This window comes from Myotis yumanensis, unplaced genomic scaffold (genome assembly GCF_028538775.1).
Source record: "Myotis yumanensis isolate MYYU_CA2020_CCGP unplaced genomic scaffold, mMyoYum1.0.hap1 SCAF_8, whole genome shotgun sequence".
Classification (NCBI taxonomy): domain Eukaryota; kingdom Metazoa; phylum Chordata; class Mammalia; order Chiroptera; family Vespertilionidae; genus Myotis; species Myotis yumanensis.
In genome coordinates, this window is record NW_027223759.1 from 47822725 (window position 1) to 47842967 (window position 20243).

The 20243-nt window shown below is 39.0% G+C and overlaps 1 protein-coding gene and 1 non-coding gene across 3 annotated transcripts in view; both read right to left on the bottom strand.

Annotated features, from left to right (window-relative positions):
• Positions 1 to 20243, bottom strand: part of CERS6 (ceramide synthase 6) — a 271370-nt gene that overhangs the window by 228331 nt on the left and 22796 nt on the right. The gene's annotated exons all lie outside the window — the stretch shown is intronic.
• On the bottom strand, positions 4553 to 4691 carry LOC139015835 (U4 spliceosomal RNA). The gene has a single exon (XR_011472493.1). It is a non-coding gene; the product is annotated as a U4 spliceosomal RNA (small nuclear RNA).

A 20243-nucleotide genomic window follows, 5' to 3' on the forward strand; every position in this document is an offset into this window, starting at 1 on the left:
TGGCTATAAAGCAAGTCATGTTCCTGGGCTGAAGAAACTCCCTAGTTGTTAGGGAGAGGAAGCTGGGCATTGCCATGTGACGTCATTACTCAGCACGCACAGCCACCATTTCCAGGCTGTGCTGGGCTGTGGGCCGCATTTTGCACCATGGGGTCTCGGCAGTGTTGGCTGTGATTTGGTGGGGTGTCGCTCAGGCTGGTGGTGGGACCTGTGTCCCACTTGGGGGAAGCTGAGTGTTGGTTTGTCGGCGCCAGGTCCACGGTGCCAGCCAGTGCGCATCATGGCAGCTCCTGTGTTGAGCGTCTGCCCCCTGGTGGTCAGTGCATGTCATAGTGACCAGTCGGACAGTCAGACACTTAGCATATTAGCCTTTTATATATAAAGATGCTTACATATTGATGTTAATCTAAACACTGATTATTGGTTTAACTACAAATAACAATAAAAACCACATAGGTAGGAAGGGCATATTGAGAAATCATTAAAAAGTTAAATCTTCAGCTATCAAAATAGAATGTCAATATAGTAAGTATCAACTGATTATTTAAGAAGTACTTGTATAAGCATATTATTTAGTGATTTGGAGGCAATTTGAAAGAAACAATTGAAAGAATTTAAAGTGGCTACTTTTACAACAACCAAAAGCATGTGGGAATTTTTACAGAATCCAGATTTAAGAAAAAGGCTTTTTGGAGACAATTTGGGTAATTTTAATATGGACTGGTTATTAGATGATATCACAGAATTATTAATTTTATATGTTTTCTGGTATTGAGATTATGAAGGAGGAGAATATTTTTATTCTTAGGTGATACATGTTGAAGTATTCAGGAGTGAAATATGATATCTGAAAGTTATTTTCAAGCTTAAGAAAACTTAAAAAATTCAAAAAAAACATATAAGCATGCATATGTGCATGCACATTTTTATATATATTTAAATAGATATTACATATCTAACATATTCACATATTATATATAATAAATATGTTAGTTATGTTATGAATTAATTGTTGAATATATGTGAAAAAATATGTGTTTATTAGACTATTTTTTCAATTTTCTATATATTTTTAAAATAAAAAACTAGAAAATATTGTTTTATATAATAAGCTCTTCTGTACTATAATTGTTTGGCCATGCACATATTTTACTTTGAAAAAAGTAATGTAAAAAGTATTTCAAAAATAACTTAAAGAAAAAAGTTCTTATTACTATTCCCCCCAAACTCTCAAGCTACTAAGAGACAGGCACTAGTATGGTATCATTCATCTCTAGTTTTTAAATTTACATAATAGCTTAAGTTTCCATTTTTGTATTTTCTTCATATTGTTTTGTCAGCAAATTACCCTCTAATGAGCTTTTGTGTTCTGTTAATTAAAACATATAGGACTAAAACTGTTGTCTCAACCACTTAAGAACTTATTCATAAGAAGGGCTGAAAAGAATGCTGCTTTGAGTACACAGTATCAGACTCAAGGTTTATCTTGAGTGGGTCCATAGTGTATGAGTCCTAGACATTTTGAACAGAAAAAAATTCTAAATGCATTTGATAAATACTAAAATAGAGTAAATGTTTACAAAAATTACTTGAATCTGCTCAGGAATATATCTGCTGGTGAAACAACTACCTTTTTTTTTTTCTATCTGCCATAACTCATAAAACATAATACATGTTTCAAACTTTTCACTTACAGAAATAATTGCTGTGTTGTGTTGTTGTTTTTTTTACCAATAATTACAAAATACCAAGTACTGCACCTATGTTCATAAATTAAACCAAACATTCTTTTCTTAATTTTTCATGTGATATTTTGGGAGCATGTTGCTAATGTTACTCTATTTTTGTGCTTGAGGAAAAAAGAGATAAGCAGTATGGAAATTAAAACAACACAAATCTCCTAACCACAGCTGTCCTCTGAAGGAAAGACTGATCTGGCCTCAAAACAGCCTTTACATTCAAGTGTATCAGTACAGCTGTGTACTCTACACATGGAGGTTATTCATCTGTCATCATAGTCTCCTCCACCAGTTAGAATATAATTAGGTCTCAGAAGCTCTAAAAATGATTTCATCCAACATGGTATCTGAAGACCCTTCATCCAACATCCAATGTAGATGAAGACCCTGAAGCCCAGAACATGAGCTTCTGCCAGCACCAGAGCTCCTTAATGAGAGAGGCTGGGCCATCTGGTCAGTACTGTTACCTGGTTCATAGACCCATTATTTTCCAATATGGATACTGAAATATATGTGGGAGAATATAAGTGAAAAATAAGTGCTATAAATACATGAATGTGTTTAAAAATGAAACTAGTTGACTTGGGATGGAATTACAAGTGATTTTTAGCTTAGGACACTTTACAATAAAAAGAGATAATATGGGTTGTTGCTCTCCATGGTTTTGTTGTTGTTTTATAAAAAGTAACTTAAGAAATATCATTTGTGGTGAATCTGTTTAAAATGTTTGCATTTGTGTTCAATAAAAGTGTGCATTTGGTCAAGCCAGCACATACCCAACTGAGGGTATGAAAAAGAAGAAAGACTACCAAGAGTTGGTCTAAATTCTTGTGGTCAGTATGTTCGCACACAATAATGGCAATAAAGAAAGTGAGATCACCACTTAATTGCCATCTAAAGTAAACTCTGACATCAACCCAAGATAGGCAAGAGATATATAAAGTCACCTGAAGAACAAAAATGGCCCCTAAGTCTAAAAACACTTGACAGAATCCTGGTTTGAGACAACCAGGTATCTAAAGAAAGAGTACATGGGCTGTGGCTGGTTTGGCTCAGTGGATGGAGCGTCGGCCTGCAGACTGAAGGGTCCCAGGTTCAATTCCGGTCAAGGGCATGTACCTTGGTTGCGGGCACATCCCCAGTAGGAGGTGTGCAGGAGGCAGCTGATCGATGTTTCTCTCTCATTGATGTTTCTAACTCTCTCTCTCCCTTCCTCTCTGTAAAATCAATAAAATATATATTTTTTAAAAAAGAGTACATGGATGGAGCTTAAGGCAGGAGAGAAGCTAGAGTGTTTAAGGCACAGATATCAAGAATATCAAATTGGAAGCATCTAATAGTTATGAATCTGAAAGAACTCTCCTATAGAATAAAGGAAGAAAAAATGGGAGGGGGAGGGACAGAGGAATAGACGACAGAGACATCTTTCTTAAAGCAGAAAGCTAACTAATAAATGTAGAAAGAATAAGGGAAATAAAAAGCACCATTTGGCAACTGTCACAGAGGTGGTTTATTCAGGCATGGTTGTCAGTGGATGTTGGTCGGTGGGGGGGGGGGGGGGTTGGTGAAGAACAAGATGTCAGCAAAATTCTGAGAAACCTTTCAACAAAATAACTAGTCAATTTCAAAGAGAAAAAAGTAAATTTAATATGAATAACCTGGCATACAGCCTCATGACCAGGTGATCAAGGTTAACATCACCAGTGGTGGACAGGTTGGCATCTTGTGCATCTGATGTGATGGGAGCAATGCAGAATCGTTTCTGTGTCATTCCACCCAGAATGCATTAACTGAGCCCAGTCAGGAAGAAATGTGAGAAATTCCCACATCCTACATCATTAAAGACTTCCACTCTTTAAAACTGTCAAAGATAAGGAAAGACTGAGGAAATCTTTCAGACTGAAAGAATTTAAAGAGACATGAAAATGAAATGCAATAAATATTCCTGGACAAGATCTTGGACCAGAAAGGAAAAAGAGCCACTGTTGAGTTTATAATGTTGAAACTGTGTAATGAATGGTAGTGTTGTACCAACACTCGCTTCCTGACTTGGAGTGCTGCACACTGGTTATGTAGAAGAGCATCTCTGTTTGGAGGAAACACACACTGAAGTGCTTTGAGGGATGGGATATCATGTCAGCAGCTGGTTCTCGTTAGGCTAAGAAAAACACTAATGATCACACACCGAGCACGCACAATGGAGCAAATACATTAAAATGTTAACAAATGGGGAATCTGGGGGTACAGGAGTCCTTTGTTCCATTTGACAACTTTTCTATAAGTTTTAAATCATGTCAAAATTAATTATTTAAAAATGAATCCACTGGGGAAAACATATAGTATTATAACATAGAAGAGTAGGATGTCAATATGGAAATGAAACAACAATAGGGAACCTTCACATTCTAATTGGCTCAAATCTGCTTTACATGAAACAAGTGCTTTATTCCTTATGAAGGTTACTATACTTTGGGCCTACCAGTCAGACCCTCTTTTTTTGAGGAGTTGGAACCAAGTTTTTAAAAAGTCAGTTGTTAAGAGCATCAGAAGCAGCAAAATTGGGAGCAAATGATCCTAGAGAGTCCCTATGAAGGCTCTCCCATGAATCCGGTGAATCTGACTCATCAGTTGGGTTCAGAGCTTTTCAAAAGCAGCAATTAGACCTGAAATGACTGGAATAATGGCTCCCTATCTCTAACATCCTGATGTGTCTCACTCAGTTGGCAGGAACCCTGTAAATAATGCGCAACCAACAGCAACTTGCCAAAGCAGGCTATTCCTTATAGAGCCTCTACCACATGTTCAAGCACATTCACTCCTCAATAAGTAAATATATACATATAACACTATGTTCACAAAACAGAATTACTGTATAGAAGTTAAATTTTCAATTAGCAATAATCGTGCCTTGGATAAAACTCATTGGCTATGACACTGCCACTGTGCAAAGCTTGTATAGCAATTAAAACAAATAACTTAGATCTACATCAAAGGATGCCTCAGAAAAGCAGGTCATACAATGAAAACTATGTCACTTGTGTACATTTTCTCCATCTGTGTGTCTTTAAGCTGGGGCATCGATCTTCTACCTTTGGACTCAAAGTCATGCTGGAACTTACACCATCATGGCTTCTGGGTCTCCAGCTTGCCAACTACAGATCTTGGGACTTCTCAGCCTCCATAATCACGTGAGCCAATTCCTTATAATAAATCCACCTACCTACCTTCCTACACCTCCTATTGATTCTGTTTCTCTGGAGATAAATTTAACAACACTTAGGTAAATGTTTAAAATACTAATAAAATAATGCTGTGTTTAATTCATGGCTGTGTACCTAACTGTGCAAAAGTATAAGTAACAGACTAGGAAGAGAGGCACTAAGTTTATGATGTTGGCTGACTATGGAATGGGACAGGGGAATGAGACTGGAGATGAAGGACCAAGTGAATTTTGTCTGTGATATTCTATTTCTTTTATGAAAAAAGATGACCTAATTATGTTGATACAGAAGGGCTTGCTCAGGCCAACAACCCACTGAATCATTCGCTGGCCATATGATGAAACACAAAGTAATGGCATATACCTAGGGTCTATAGTTAGTCCTGGATGCATAGTTAGAAAGCGTGGACTGGCATAAGCTAGCAAATGCCTCACACTGAGTAGAATTCAGTTCCTGCAGTGGTTGATGTGAGACTTTTAAATGAAGGCACGTGTCTTAAATGCTTTAAAACTTTGCAAATCGTTGTTAATTTTTCTCAAAGTAACCCATAAAATTAAAATGAAGAACTTCTGATCCACTGCTTTTCTCTGAAGCTCTGATAATTGGATAAGTGCTTAATTGGCATGCTTTAGTTTCCATGATGGCAAGCTAATTAAAAAAATATTGTGCAGAAAATAGAAAGCCCTTTAGATTCCAGCTTTTAAAATGTTAATTGGGTACTCTAATGAAACACGCGTGATTTGTTACTTAATTTTATGACCTATATAAACTACCATAACATGCTCACCAACAAATATAGAATCAACCTATCTATTGATTTTTAGGATGGGGCCTGACCTGACAATAGTAGGATTTAAGAAAGATCAATATAATGTAATTTCTGCGGGCCCTCCACATCACGGAGAGTAACATCAAAGTCCTTGCAGCGGCCTATATAATTTGGACACCCGTTCCCTTCTGGCCTCACTCTCTACTTCTTTCACCTTCCCGCCATTCAGTTACACTGGCCTCCTTACCCCACGTGCCAGCTGTGCTCCCACCTCAGGGCCCTTGCACAGGGAGTTCCCTCCACTCAAGACGTTCTCCCTCAGATAGTCTCCTGGCTCACTCCCTCACTTCCTGTAGGTCTGCACTCAGAAGTCATCTTCCTGGTAATGTAAAAGAGCACAGCCACTGTGGAAGGTAATGTGGCAGTTCCTCAAACATTTAAATATACAATTGCCACATGATCCAGCAATTCCACCTCTAATTATATGCCCGAAAGAACTGAAAGCAGGGTCTGAAAGAGAGATCTGTACACCCGTGTTCACAGCAGCATTAGTCACAAGAGCCCAAAGGAGGAAATCTAAATGTCCATCCACAGATCAATGGATAAACACAATGTGGAGTGTGCCATTCAATGGAATATTATTTAGCCTTAAAACGAAATGAAATTGTGGCACACACTACAGCACGAATGAACGCTAAAAACTAATGCTAAGTGAAATAAGCCAGGCACAGAAGAGCAAATACTGTATGATTCCACCTATACGAGGAACTCAAAATAGTCCATTTTATATGGAAGAAAGTAGAACTGTGGTGACCAGGGGCTGGGGAGGAGGAGTGAATGGAGAGTTGTTTAATGGGACAGAGTTACGGTCTGGGATGATGAAAAAGTTCTGGAGACGGACTGCGGTGATAATTGCACAACAAAGTGAATGTACTTGATGCCACTGAATCATACACTCAAAAATGGCTGAAAGCGTGAAATTTGATGTTGAACACATTTTATCTCAGTAAGAAGAAATACATTTTAAAAAGTCACCTTCTCTTGTTATCCCTACCTCATTTGAAACTGCAAGCCTCATCCCGATCTGGCATCCCTTACCCTCTCCCCGGCCTTTTCCCCTCCTCTTAGCACCAACACCACCAAACACACATATTCCTCTGCCTAGTTCACTGTCTGCTCCCGCTCCTGGAACGTCAGCTGCTGAGGGCAAGACGGTTGCCTGTTTACAGCCCCAGAGCCCGCAGCAGTGCCGGGCACAGGGGAAGCACTCAGTGAATACTTGCTGAATAAACGGTCACTGCTGTGCCTGAGGACGAGTGCGGAGGGCACTGGAGTCCAAATTAGCCACTCAGAGGCGCGGCCGGAATCCAAGAATCAGACAGTAAGGCTGGGGCTGGGGCATTTCTATTACGAGGGAAGAAAGTATAAACCTGAAAGACACTCCAAAAAAGGATCTGTAAGATCTGAAAACAGACTGGAACAGCAATGGAGCAGAACAAGGTGTCAGGACGGGCTCTATTTTGAGCCAAGAAGAATGGAGGCACACATGAGAGAAATGGGGACAGGAAGCTGGCTTTAAGAAAATATACCCAGCATGGAGCTGGCATGTCAGAACTGGAGGTGAGGATCTGTGACCCCTGCCCAGGGATAGTTGAAACTAAAGAAAGAATAAATGCACCAAGGGAGCAGGTACTACGAAAAGGAAGAGCAACGGTGCAAGGGCATGGCTGGTGGACACACACACCACCAAGGGTCAGGAAGAAAAGAAAGAATGAAAACAGCATTCGGGTGGCATGAAAAGTGCAGCATCACGGCAGCCCGAGGAGGCGTTTTGAAGAGGAAAGCTGGAGGGGATTAGAAAGGGGAAATGCCACTAAATTTGACAAGGAGGTTATTAATCACCTTAGAAACAGGTTTTAAATGCTGGAAAATCTTTCAGCAATGTGGCTATTCTCAGAATTGTGATGTTTACAAAACTGAAATCAACAAGTAAAAATGAAATTTTTTTTTTTTTTATTTTGAGGTTTCCACTGCCAGGGAAGAAATGGGGAAGTAAGGATAGCTTATTGGGAAGTCTGCAGAATCATGGCATGAGAAGCCTTCCATTTAAAATCAGTTGCAGTTTTCCATCGTTATTCACAAGGGCCTTCCTAACTGACCTTCTCCACTTACCCATGCATCCTTAGATTCTGGCATTTCAAAGCCACCATCCTCTCTCCTCTGGATTTCACCCGCATCTCCTAATGGGTTTCGCTGCATCAAGCTCCATTACAACAGCCAATCCTGTCACCCCTGCTCAAAACCTAGTAATGGCGTCCCAAGTGCCTCAAAGCAAAAGCCAATGGCCCCCCTGGGATCTCCAAGGCCCAACATGGTCAGCCCCACAACCACACACACCTCTGCTCCCCACACACACCTCTGCCCCCTCACCTGGGGACAGCTAGCCTGACCTCCCTCCTATGCATGGATCATCTCTTGCAGGTACTGCCTTAGGGACACTGCACTTGTTTTTAGCTCCCCACCTCCTTCAGGTCTCTGCTCAAAAGTCACCTTGTTAGAGAGTTCTTCTCTGATGACCTACATAAAGCTCACCTGCAGCACTCTCATTCCTCTCAGTATGTGTTTATGTACCTATCTTTCCTTATTTTCTTTCCTCCTCTCCTTCTTTCATTCTTTACTTCCTTATTAATTTATTTTTATGGTACTTATCAGCACCTGAAACATTTTCTTTGTTCACAGTTTACTAACTGCCTTATGGCACAAAAAAGTTGCTCAGTCAGTATTTGTTGAATTTTTAAATCCAAGTCAGTGACTTCAACTACAACTAGACCAAGGTGTTTCTAACATCCTACTCAGTCCCCACCTTCATACTTAGAATATCCTCTCTGCCTAGCATACTTTATTTCCGCTAGAGAAGTATTCTAACCGGCTCTCTCCACAGGGAGCTTTCCCATGAGCCCTTCAACCTGTGATTCACAGAAGTTGGCTTACACTTTAGACGCAATGATGAAGCATCCAGGCCTGATTTCTTTGTCTACACTGGATTAAAAATGACAGATTGGATAGAAGAGGCAGGTGCATTGCTGGCATGAGTTAACAGCTCTCAACCAGAGAGGCAATAAGGAAACTACAAAGAGCAATAATAAGGTCAAAACACACACACACACACACACACACACACACACACATTCTTAGTACAGAAAAAAAACACCTAATAGTTTAAAACATTACTATTTAACACATTAATAATGTTAATAATGGTTGCAAATTGTCAGAGAAAAAGTTAGATTGGGCCATCAAACTCCACTTAGTAGCCATGAAACTGAAAATTAAGTTTTCCTTTTAGTAATGGCTTCAGTGAAAACCTCAAGCTAATCTAGAAAATTCCTTTGTGAAATGTATGTTTTCTGATCATGCTGGATTCCTCTGAAATCTAGGGCTGCTTCTAGAAACAAGATAAAAGCATGATATAACGAAATGCTATACAAATAACAATATCTTTATATTCAGTTTCCTGTTCTATCAATAAAATAATAGAATTGGCTTTGACTAAATAAAATTCAGAAACCCGAGACTCAAACTATGATAAGTATGTTTCTTGGTCAGCTTGCTCCAAATGAGGTTCAGCAGTGACTGAAAGGAAGCGAAGGATGACAACATTCCAGGGAAGCAGCATCTGCAAGTGCATCTTCCACCCAGCTCACTCGAGATGGTTGAAAAGACTGCCCATCCTTCCATTTAACAGATACTGAGCAACTGTTACTTATTTTGTTTAACACGCATTTATAACATCAGACACACGTTCTAATTTAAGCATTAACTTATCTAATCCTTATAATAACCCAAAGAGATAAGCACCATTTCCCCCTCATTTTACAGGTGAGGAAACAAGCACAGAGGAGGTAAGCAGTTAGCCCTGAGTCAAAGAACTAATTAATACGGGAGCTGAGGCTGTCTGAGGCCAGAGTTCAGGCTCTTAACCACTGAGCTTTATAAAAGGAACAAAGAGAATCATGAGGCATCTACTGGGAAACAGGACTGACCTGTCTCTCTCTGCCCTCTGGGGAGTTCACCTTCTAGCCAGGAGGGACAGGTAAAAAGCAGACAACAGAAAACAATTTACTTACAGGCCCAAATACTACAATGGAGAAGTGATGGGATATCACAACATAGAGGGATAAAGGATGCTGGACATATTCCCTGAGCTGTCACTGACTCCTCACAAAACCCTGATAAATAACTAGTAAGATATGCGATCATTGTGGAGATGAGGCAGTTCTGGCTCAGAGGAGAGGTGAAGGCCAGGGGCAGCATTCATCCCTAGTCTGAGCATTCCTGACATCTGTCTGGTTTCTAATAACAAACTACTTTACTTTCTTCTAGATTCTTCCCACGTGTTGTAATCCTTTTGCATTACATCACTTTAATTCCCTCTGTACATGGCACTATGAGTGGTTGAAGAATTTATCATGAGTGTCTTGTCAAATGCAGGAGACATGTTATCGCTTTGACAATGGTCATTTAATACAAAGGACTCTGCTCACCCTAAGACTGTGATGCACACTGGTTAATGGCGTTCACTAAAACTGATTCCTATCATTGTTGGTCTGCAGCGGCCCTGTCCTGGTAGCTGAGGAGATGGTTAAAGAAATGGAGGCAGAAGAATAAACATATATCTAATGACTTCATTCTAAGGACCAGGATAGGTTTTTTGACAAGCTAACTTATTTAAATAGCTAGAAGAGCTCAGATGTTTCAGATAAGACAGATCTGAGAGCCTGTTGGGACTGACTTAAAAACAACTTTCCCTCATTTTAAAAGCGTTGTAAGGAAAATGGAATGCAACCAAAACACACAATTTCAAGAGAACAGACATTTTGTAGTCATTAAGAATTATGTTTACAAAGACTTTAAACAAATGGATATTTATGTTCTGGCAATAGTTACATATTCAGGAAAAAAAAGAGCATAAAAACTGATAAAGTATAAGCTCCCTATAATACATCTATTTTTAGACATAAAACATTTCTGGAAATACACAAAAAGGAGTAATATTACCAATGGCTCCCTAGGGAGTGAAAATGAGAAGATGGATAAGAGGAAATTTTAACCTTCACTATACATCCTCCCTTAGTTTCCTATACCTGATTGTTAAAAATTTAAACAAAATTGCCTTTAGGAAAAGTTTTTAAATGATGGGTAAAATAGTGAAAGTTCTTTTAGATTGTAAAGTTATCTTAAATGACAGGACAAAAGTTTTTAAATATAGAATAATTTCAACTGTGTCCCCCTCCCAATAAGAGAAACTAGAAAATTCCTGAAACACTATTAAGAATAGTTACCCCTAAAGGGTCAGTTTTCACTTTTTTACTCTATAAACTTCCTTATATGTTTAAAATATTTACAATAAGCATTTATCAAGTAGAATAAAGGAAATGTGCTACTATAAGTGATAGGATGGATTACAGGAGTTGCTTTTGCCACATCCTAAAGTCAAATATTAAAAGGCCAAAATTGTCATTCGAAGATGAATAAATCCAAAGTAAAGACTAAAAGACCCTCTTCTTGTTGAAACGCACCCAAACATGGCCTTAAAGTCCTATTTCAAGGAAGGCAGAATCACGCCTTAATTTTAAATACTTTTGACCTCAGTTTCTTTTCCTACTCTAGTCTTCTTTGCTACAGGTATTAACCATATTTTCTTTCAAAGAAGGTGACAGTGGCAATTAGCTGGTGCCAGGACACAGACTCCCACCTCAGTGTGACAAGCAACTACCCTCAGAGTAGAAGCCTCTTCCCTCGCCTCTTGAGCACCGTTTGCTTCTATACCCCCCAGTTCCTTCTGCAGTTTAGTTTTCCTTCTCAGAAAATGTGACCTGCCTCTACCAAGTATTATTAACACAACTGCATCTTACACAACAGTGAAAGGAAGGAAATTACTGCTTTAAGTCATCCTGGTGTCCTTTATTAGCAAAATATGGATCTTCTTTGTAGCTCTGTGGGAAATAGAGTGACATCCTGTTCACTGTCATCATGCATCCTCCCCTTTGAGGTGCAAGATCCTTTGTGAAGAAGAAACAAAGAAAGCAGGGAGCTCCAGCTCCTCTGGGAGGAAGTGAACACACTGCAGCCTCTCTTACTTTTCACAACTAAAATCTCTGGACACAACACAAAAAGCAGCAACCTGAGGACTCCGAAAAGGGAACTAAAACGGTGAATTGTAAAGGAGAGTCAAAAGGGACCTAGTTTTAAATTTTAATTTATTTTATTCTGGCAGCTTTGTCCCGGGGCAGGACCCCAGCAAAGAGTTCCACCGACAGTAACAGAGCAGTGGTGCAGCAGCATGAACAGCTCAATCTCCAAATGACACCCTGTCCTTCTGGACAAACCTGGAAAAGGGCCCTTGTAGACCAGAGTATGGGGGGAATCATGAAGAGAAAGAAGATGGAGAAGGGAATCCCCTAATTCTATACAGAAACTGGACAATGTCTAGCCCCACTCTGAGCTGTGCATTCATGGGACAGACTCAAAGCACCATATCAAAGAGCTTTGAGAACTGAAAGGACTGAACATAGCACCCAAGTCTGACTAACCCTTGAGAGGCACCAGCATGGGACAGACCCCAAGTAGCAGAACAAAGGCTTCGAAAACTGATCTGAGATCAGAACCAGCACCCACAGAAGGTGAGAGAGAAATGCAGTGTGACTCTAACAGCAAAAACAAAAAAACATCATTGTACAACCCCCAACCTACATAGCATAACATAAATAATATCCAGAATGCAACCCAATAGAATTGAATATACAAAGAACTAGGAAAATATGACCAGTTCTCAAGAGAAAAAAAAAAATCAGATTCTAACCCTGAGATAACCCAGATGATATGCATTATAATATCCTCCATGAGAATATAGAATGAATGGAAAGACAGAAATTCTCAGCAGAGAAATAGAAACTAGAAAAATAACCAGTGGAAATTGTAACTGGCTGGCTCAATAGAAAAATAGAGATGACAGTTTCAAAAGAGTGAGCTAGAAGAGTCAGTAAATTATCTAATCTGATAAAAGATTCTCAGAAAAAATAAGCAGAGCCCGGGCCAGGTAACTCAGTTGGTTAGAGTGTCGTCCCAATACACCAAGGTTGTGGTTTTGATCCTGGTCAGGGCACATACAAGAATCAGCCAATGAATGCATAAATAAGTGGAACAACAAGTCTCTTTCTCTCTCTCTCTCTCTCTCTCTCTCTCTCTCCTTCTCCATCCCCCTACCCTGCCTCCCTCCTCATCCCCATTCCTCTCTCCTCTCTCTAAAATCAATAAAAAAGCTAGTTTCTAGTATTCATGTCAATGTTGTTCTAGAATAAGAGGAGAAAAAGACTGGTAGAGAAACTATTTGAAGCAATAATGGCCAAAAACTTCCCAATTATTAAAAGATATAAATTTATAAATGCAAGCGTTTCATAAACTTAAAATAGAATAAGCTAAAAAATAACCACTCTTGGACACATCATAATCAACTGCTTAAAAGCTAAAAATAGCCCTAACCAGTTTGGCTAAGTGGATAGAGCGTCGGCCTGCGGACTCAAGGGTCCCAGGTTCGATTCTGGTCAAGGGCATGTACCTTGGTTGCGGGCACATCCCCAGTTGGGGGTGTGTAGGAGGCAGCTGATCAATGTTTCTCTCTCATCGATGTTTCTAACTCTCTACCCCTCTCCCTTCCTCGCTGTAAAAAATCAATAAAATATATTTTTTTAAAAAAAAGCTAAAAATAAAAGTATTCCCAGCAGATAGAAAAGAATTACACATTGTAAACAAGAGAATAATAATTTTAATGACTGAAGATTTCTCATCAGAAATGAGAGAGGCCAGAAGACAATGGAAAAACATCTTCAAAGTGCTAAAAGAAAAAAAAATTACTAACCTAGAAATGTATATCCATTGATAACATCTTTCAGGAAAGAAAGCTAAATAATGCCACTTTTAGACAAAGGAAAACTAAGAGAATCATTTTTAGCAGACCTGCTCTAAAAGAAATGCTAAAGGAAGTGCATCAGGCTGAAGGGAAATGATACCAGAAAGAAACTTGTATTTTCACCAATTAAAGAACATTTACAGAAATGGTAACTATCAGGGTAAATATAAAAGTTTATTTTCCCCAAGGTTTTGAAAATGTGTATAATTGTTGTAAGCAGGAATTATGCCACTGTTTGATAAATTTTCAATATAAGTAGATATAATACATATCACAAGTAAAACATAAAGGTGAATGAGAGAGAATAAAGGACCTATATGGTGATAAGGTTTCTACATTTAAGTTGTATAATATAAACAGTAAATAGACTATGAAAGTTTAGATATGTATACTGTCACCCTTGACCATCCAACAGAAAAATTTTTCCCAAAGAGATAGAACCAAAAAGCTAATAGAAAAATGAAAATAAAATACTAAAAAGTTAGGTTCAAATTATTGAAGAGAAGACAGGAACAAATAGCAGAGAGGATACACAGAAAACAAATAATACAATTGTCCTAAATAATCCAATCATATCAATAATTATACTAAATGTAAATGATCTAACACAGCCATGTAAAGACATCAGAATTTTTCAAAATAACAAGAACTAACTAAATGCTGCCTACCAGGAACCCATTTTAAAATATAAAAACCTAGACAGATTAAAAGTAAAGGATGAAAAAGTATGTCATATATACAATCATCAAAATAAAGCCAGAAAGGCTATCTTAATTTCAACCAATCTCTTTTTCTTGCCTGTCCTAATCTTTAATCCCTCTCTATTAACATGGGTACTTACAGAGCCTATTTCCTCATTCCTCATAATAAATTTTCCAGAGTATTAATCTATATTTGCCGGTGATTTACAAAATATATCGGCATATCTCTCCTTGCTTTTTATGAACTTACCATCTAAGAGAGACAACATTAATGCAACAGTTTATTAATATACATTATATATAACATATCTAAAATATATGTTTGGAAAATATGTTAAGTTCCCTGTGTACAGAGATGATTTCATAGGCTTTAAGAATGGCATGGGATTCTCACTAAAATTACAGTGTAGGTGGTTTAGAGAATAGTGTTGGAGAAGAGCAAATTCATATGAGAAGCTTGAGAAAAAACGTATTTTCAGAAGCAACTAAATGTAGGTTTTGAGAAAGCATGCCTAAAGTAAGCATAAGGCTGAATAGTACGTAGATAAACCTCTTAGAATTTTATTAGGCTTATAAAGATTCACAGCAGTATTAAACAGATCATGCCTCTCACTGCATCTTAACACTATAAAGATGAAGTAATGCTTTGGGGTTTATATATAATAGATGTCCTTTTAACCAATATTTTTTATCTAAACATTCTCACGAAGAAATTATAGCCTTACAGGCACCACCACCCCTTCTTCACCAGTCACTTTTTTAAGGTGACAGGGAAAGGAGAGAGAGAGACAGATAGACAGAAGGGAGGACAGGAGGGAGAGGGGGAGAAAGGCAAAAAGGAGGAGATAATTATGCAAGCAGGTGAAAACTTCCACAGTGGAAATTCATCAATTGTCCAAAACACATGGATCAGTGTCTTCAATACAAAATTTTCAGTTATAATTAAAACCAGGGGGACAGATTGATTGTTTTAGGAGCAAGCATAAGATGACAACAGAGAAAAGTGAAGATCTGAACCCACTGGTACATGTGGACGATCATTGCCCTCCTCCATCTCAAGTGTTTTCACATATATTCTGTGATTTGCTTAAAGAAAAAAAAACACTCAGCTCTACCTAAGAGGAATATTATTTCTATTGTACAAATGAGGCAACAGATGAGACAAAAATATCTTACCTATATAGGCATCCCTCACTTTTATGATGCAATTCATTTCTGGAAACCACAATAAAAAAATCATTAAGTGGACTGTGTGGAATTTATTAAACTTCCAATATTCCTAGTTGCTCACTTGTTTATCGTCATAAAGAAAACGCATTCTATTCCACTGTGAGCAATCATGAAGCAGTATTTCAGCCCCTAAGGCTGTGCCTGTGGGAAACAGCCTCTTTCACAATCCCCTGAAGTTGAGGCCAGGGCAGCTTCCAACAACTCTCCACATGGCTGGAAATGCCAACTTATCAGGCCTTAAAGAGAGAAATTCTAGATGGAAAGACAGTAACTCTCCTTATCTGAAAACACAAACACACACACACACACAAAAATAGATACACATACCTTGAAAAATAGGTGAGCATACATTCTCTGCCAAAACATGATCAACAAGAAGTTAGTTAAGCATTTTAGCTGTCAAGGAGGAGTGCTCAGTTCAGGAAAATTTAGGATTATGTGTCTGTAAAAGGACCTAGCCCCTTTCTGGTATGGTTAAAGAGGAGAGTTGTTCTCTCCTCTGCTTCTTTTTTTAATTGATTTCAGAGAGGAAGAGAGAGGGAGAGAGAGATAGAAGTATCAATAGTGAGAGAGAATCATTGATCAGCTGCCTCCTGCACGTCCCACACTGTGGATCAAGCCCACAACCTGGGCATGTGCCCTGACTGGAAATCGAACCATGACTTTCCAGTTCATAGGTCGATGCTCAACCACTGAGCCACACAGTCTGGGCTCTTCTCTGCTTCTTAAGGTGTGTACAAAACCTAGTAAAACCACCAGCACTACTGCTGTGTTAAATGGCATGTAGAATTTTCTCCTGATTGTGCTTTTCATACCTCTTTGCTTTGAACATAGTGATACAATATTTTGAATACATAGAGATATTCTAGACCAGTGGTTCTCAAAGTGTGGTCACTGGAACCAGCAACATCAGCATTACCAGGGAACTTGTTAGAAACATAATTCTAATCCAGACCTACTAAATCAGAAATTTGGTGGGCAGGGAACGGGGTGGAGGTCAATTTGTTCTCACAAGTCCTCCAGGTGACTCTGATGCCCCGTGAAATTTGAAAGCCATAACTCTAGAAGTCTTTAAATATGGACACAAGTCTGACCTTCATTTTTCTCCAAGTTGTCTGGAAGCAATGATTTAGTTAATCCTGGCTCAGGGTGCTCATACTCATAACACTAGAATGGCTGCGTAAGAACCTCATCTTTTGATCTCTGCCTCTCTGCCATGCAAGGATAGGACATTCATGTGTTCCCGAAGGCAGGAGGAAGACACACCCAGTGCCAACTCTCAACCAACATATGTAAAAGTCTGTCTTCTCAGTGAAAGAAAGTCAAGGTCTCTCTCTCTCCAAAGGGGTAGCCTTTCTTGATAATCACAATACTTCCAACTTATAGTGGGTTATCCAACATAATTTTCAGTTTACAAGACCCCTCCAGATATACATAATTTAGCTGCCACAATGACCCTATGAGGCAGATTCTGTACTCCCCCTAACACAGCAGTTCTCAACCCGTGGGTCGCGACCCCTTTGGGGGTCGAACAACCCTTTCACAGGGGTCGCCTAAGATCATCGGAAAACACATATATAATCACATATTGTTTTTGTGATTAATCACTATGCTTTAATTATGTTCAATTTGTAACAATGAAAATACATCCTGCATATCAGATATTTACATGACGATTCATAACAGTAGCAAAATTACAGTTATGAAGTAGCAACGAAAATAATTTTATGGTTGGGGTCACCACAACATGAGGAACCGTATTCAAGGGTCGTGGCATTAGGAATGTTGAGAACCACGGCTCTAACAGTTTGCAAAGAAGGAAGCTGGAGCTCAGAGAACGCTCAGTAACCAGCTACCAGCCTAAGATCAGCCAGCCCGTGAAGGTACAGAGCCTCCGCTGTTCACACCAAGCACAATACTCAAGCGGTCTACATGAAAGAAACAGCTCTGTGGTCATGGGTGAACTGTTGAACCTGCATGTGCCTCGTTTCCACATCCATAAAACAGAAGTAAAAGTAGTGCCTACCTCACAGAGTTTATGTGAGGATTAAATAAGATAATCCACATAAGGCTCAAAAAAACCCAGTGCCTGGCATGTAGCACGTTTACAATAAATATTAACCGTAATGTATTGGCTGTAATTACTGATCCGACACCACCACCACTCCAGCTATTAACAACGATGCAGCCACTACTACTGCTCCAGGGAACTGGGCATTTTTAAACTTATTACAGTTTTCCATTTCTCCTGCCTTCAAACTTCTTACACTGTCCAGACCATCCTATGTTGAGTGTTTATGCAGTAGCCATGATCCCATCATTTATTGGGTTATGATAGAATTTACAAAAACAAACAAACAAACCTTCATATTTTTGTGAGCAGCTATTCCAAACATCAGACACTTTTATTCCTACTGCAATTTAAAGATCAGCTCTTACAAAGATAAACAAAATAATTATGTCAAATGTACACAGCCTTCATCCCTGTGAGCTTCTTGAGATGCAAAGGAGAACAAAAGGCTTCAATAAGGCTGGCAAATCGGAAAGCTGGTTCCAGCTCCTTGCCTCTAAATCGATCAAAGATAGTCTGAATTTCCAGTTGTGTAAATGAAAAACAGAAACTCTTCTCTGAGCACATCCTTCCAGATATATATGCCTGATTGCAGCCCTTTGAAGTCGACACAGCTGAAATCAGACTTCTTTGCATGAATTATGCACCACAGCAGAACAGAGGGACCACTCGGAATATGACTCATCATACAAAAGCAAGCTGGAAGCTGAAGGCACTTGCACGGTGCATCTTCTGGGAAGCCAGCATCCCTGAATTAGGTGAGGGGCCCATGGTAAGGGGCTACTTCAAATAGCAAAGGTGCAGCCACAAAGCCTACTCAGCTCATTACTTCAACAATGGCACAGACTCACTCATTTGTGTTTTGGTGGCTTTAACCCACCGACTTCCAAGTCCACGGACCTAATCCACCATAACTAACTATTTAAATCCAGTGAGCAAATGAGAAATTAACATTCATTTTCATTCATTTCAATCAAGTCAACATAAAACCAGCAAAAGACTCAAGTCTAAACTTAAAACTTCATTTAATTTTGTACCTAAAGCACAATGATTCAAGTTTAAATGTTATAATTTATTTCAGCATTTATATGCTCCAACTTTGAATTATACAAATTCAAACTGTTCGTATTTATTGGAATTCGAAGGCCTGCATAACAGAATTTTTGAGTGCCTTTGAAAGTGTTTTTAAGGATTCTTCTAAACTTATTCAAAAATTCTACCTAAACATATTATTTTCTATAGGGAAATAACTACTACACTGAAACTACTTCTAATCAAATGTATTCATCTTAGTACTATATCAAACTCACCAAGATCCAAGATAATAGATTTCATACTTACATATGAATGGCTTATTAGCTCAATAAGTAAATCCATATTTGGGGGAAACTACTGGTTTTTCAGCTTGGCCATGATTCCAATGTTATTCCTACTTAATTTATGTAACAGATTAAGCATTTATTTCTTTACGTTAAGTTCAAAAGCAATTTTTGTGAAGGACTATGAAGCAAAGCAATGCAAGTTGGAGAGCTGTCTGAAATTGTAAAGGTCAGCTTCGAACTTAGAGCTAAAGTTGATGGGTCAGGAATTACTCAGAAATTATTTTATTCAGCCCTAACCGGTTTGGCTCAGTGGATGGAGCGTCGGCCTGCGGACTCAAAGGTTCCAGGTTCGATTCCGGTCAAGGGCATGTACCTTGGTTGCGGGCACATCCCCAGTAGGAGGTGTGCAGGAGGCAGCTGATCAATGTTTCTCTCTCATCGATGTTTCCCTCTATCCTTCTCCCTTCCTCTCTGTAAAAAAATCAATAAAATATATTTTTAAAAAAGACTGACAAAAAATTTTTAAAAAAGAAATTATTTTATTCAATATTTACAACTAGAAACCCCAACCAACTATAGTTGATCCCACTTGACCAGGAAACAAAAAACTTCTGAGCAAAGGCAAAAAATAGTTGGTCAGTGGCAAAGCTGGCTCCCTGTTGATGGCTTATAACTGCCCCTCTTTCAAACCTCAAGCTCTCAAGGGCAGGACCCCCACTGTAGGCACCTCTCAGAGTGGGGCTCAGGGGCTCAGCTTCTGTTGAAGTGATGTTTCATTCCTACATACTTTTTGCTTCCTGTGAAACTGGCCTTCTAACTGCTTGCTTTTGGCTCATGATATATATGTGGTCCTTTTTCTTGCCTGTCTTTTGACATAGAATTCTTCCTTTTATTCTGACTTAGATAGATGTATATCTACTCTATTAAGAATGACTCTCCCCAGTTTTAGCTTCTCACCCTAATTTTACTGGCCCGCACCCAACATCACACAGCTAAAGCTGTGTTTTTGAGTCAGGAGAGTATCTGTCTCTGAAAAAGCTCATAGAGCAAAAGCTCAAAGGTGTTTCAGTTCCTTCAAGCTCATGCATCCTCCATCTTGCACTTGGCTGAGTTCCCCGGTATCAGTTCTCAAGGCACATGGGTGGCTCTGGACATGTACCTAAGCAAATACACAGGGTGGGACAAAAGTGGGTTTACAGTTGTAAGTACACAAAACACAGT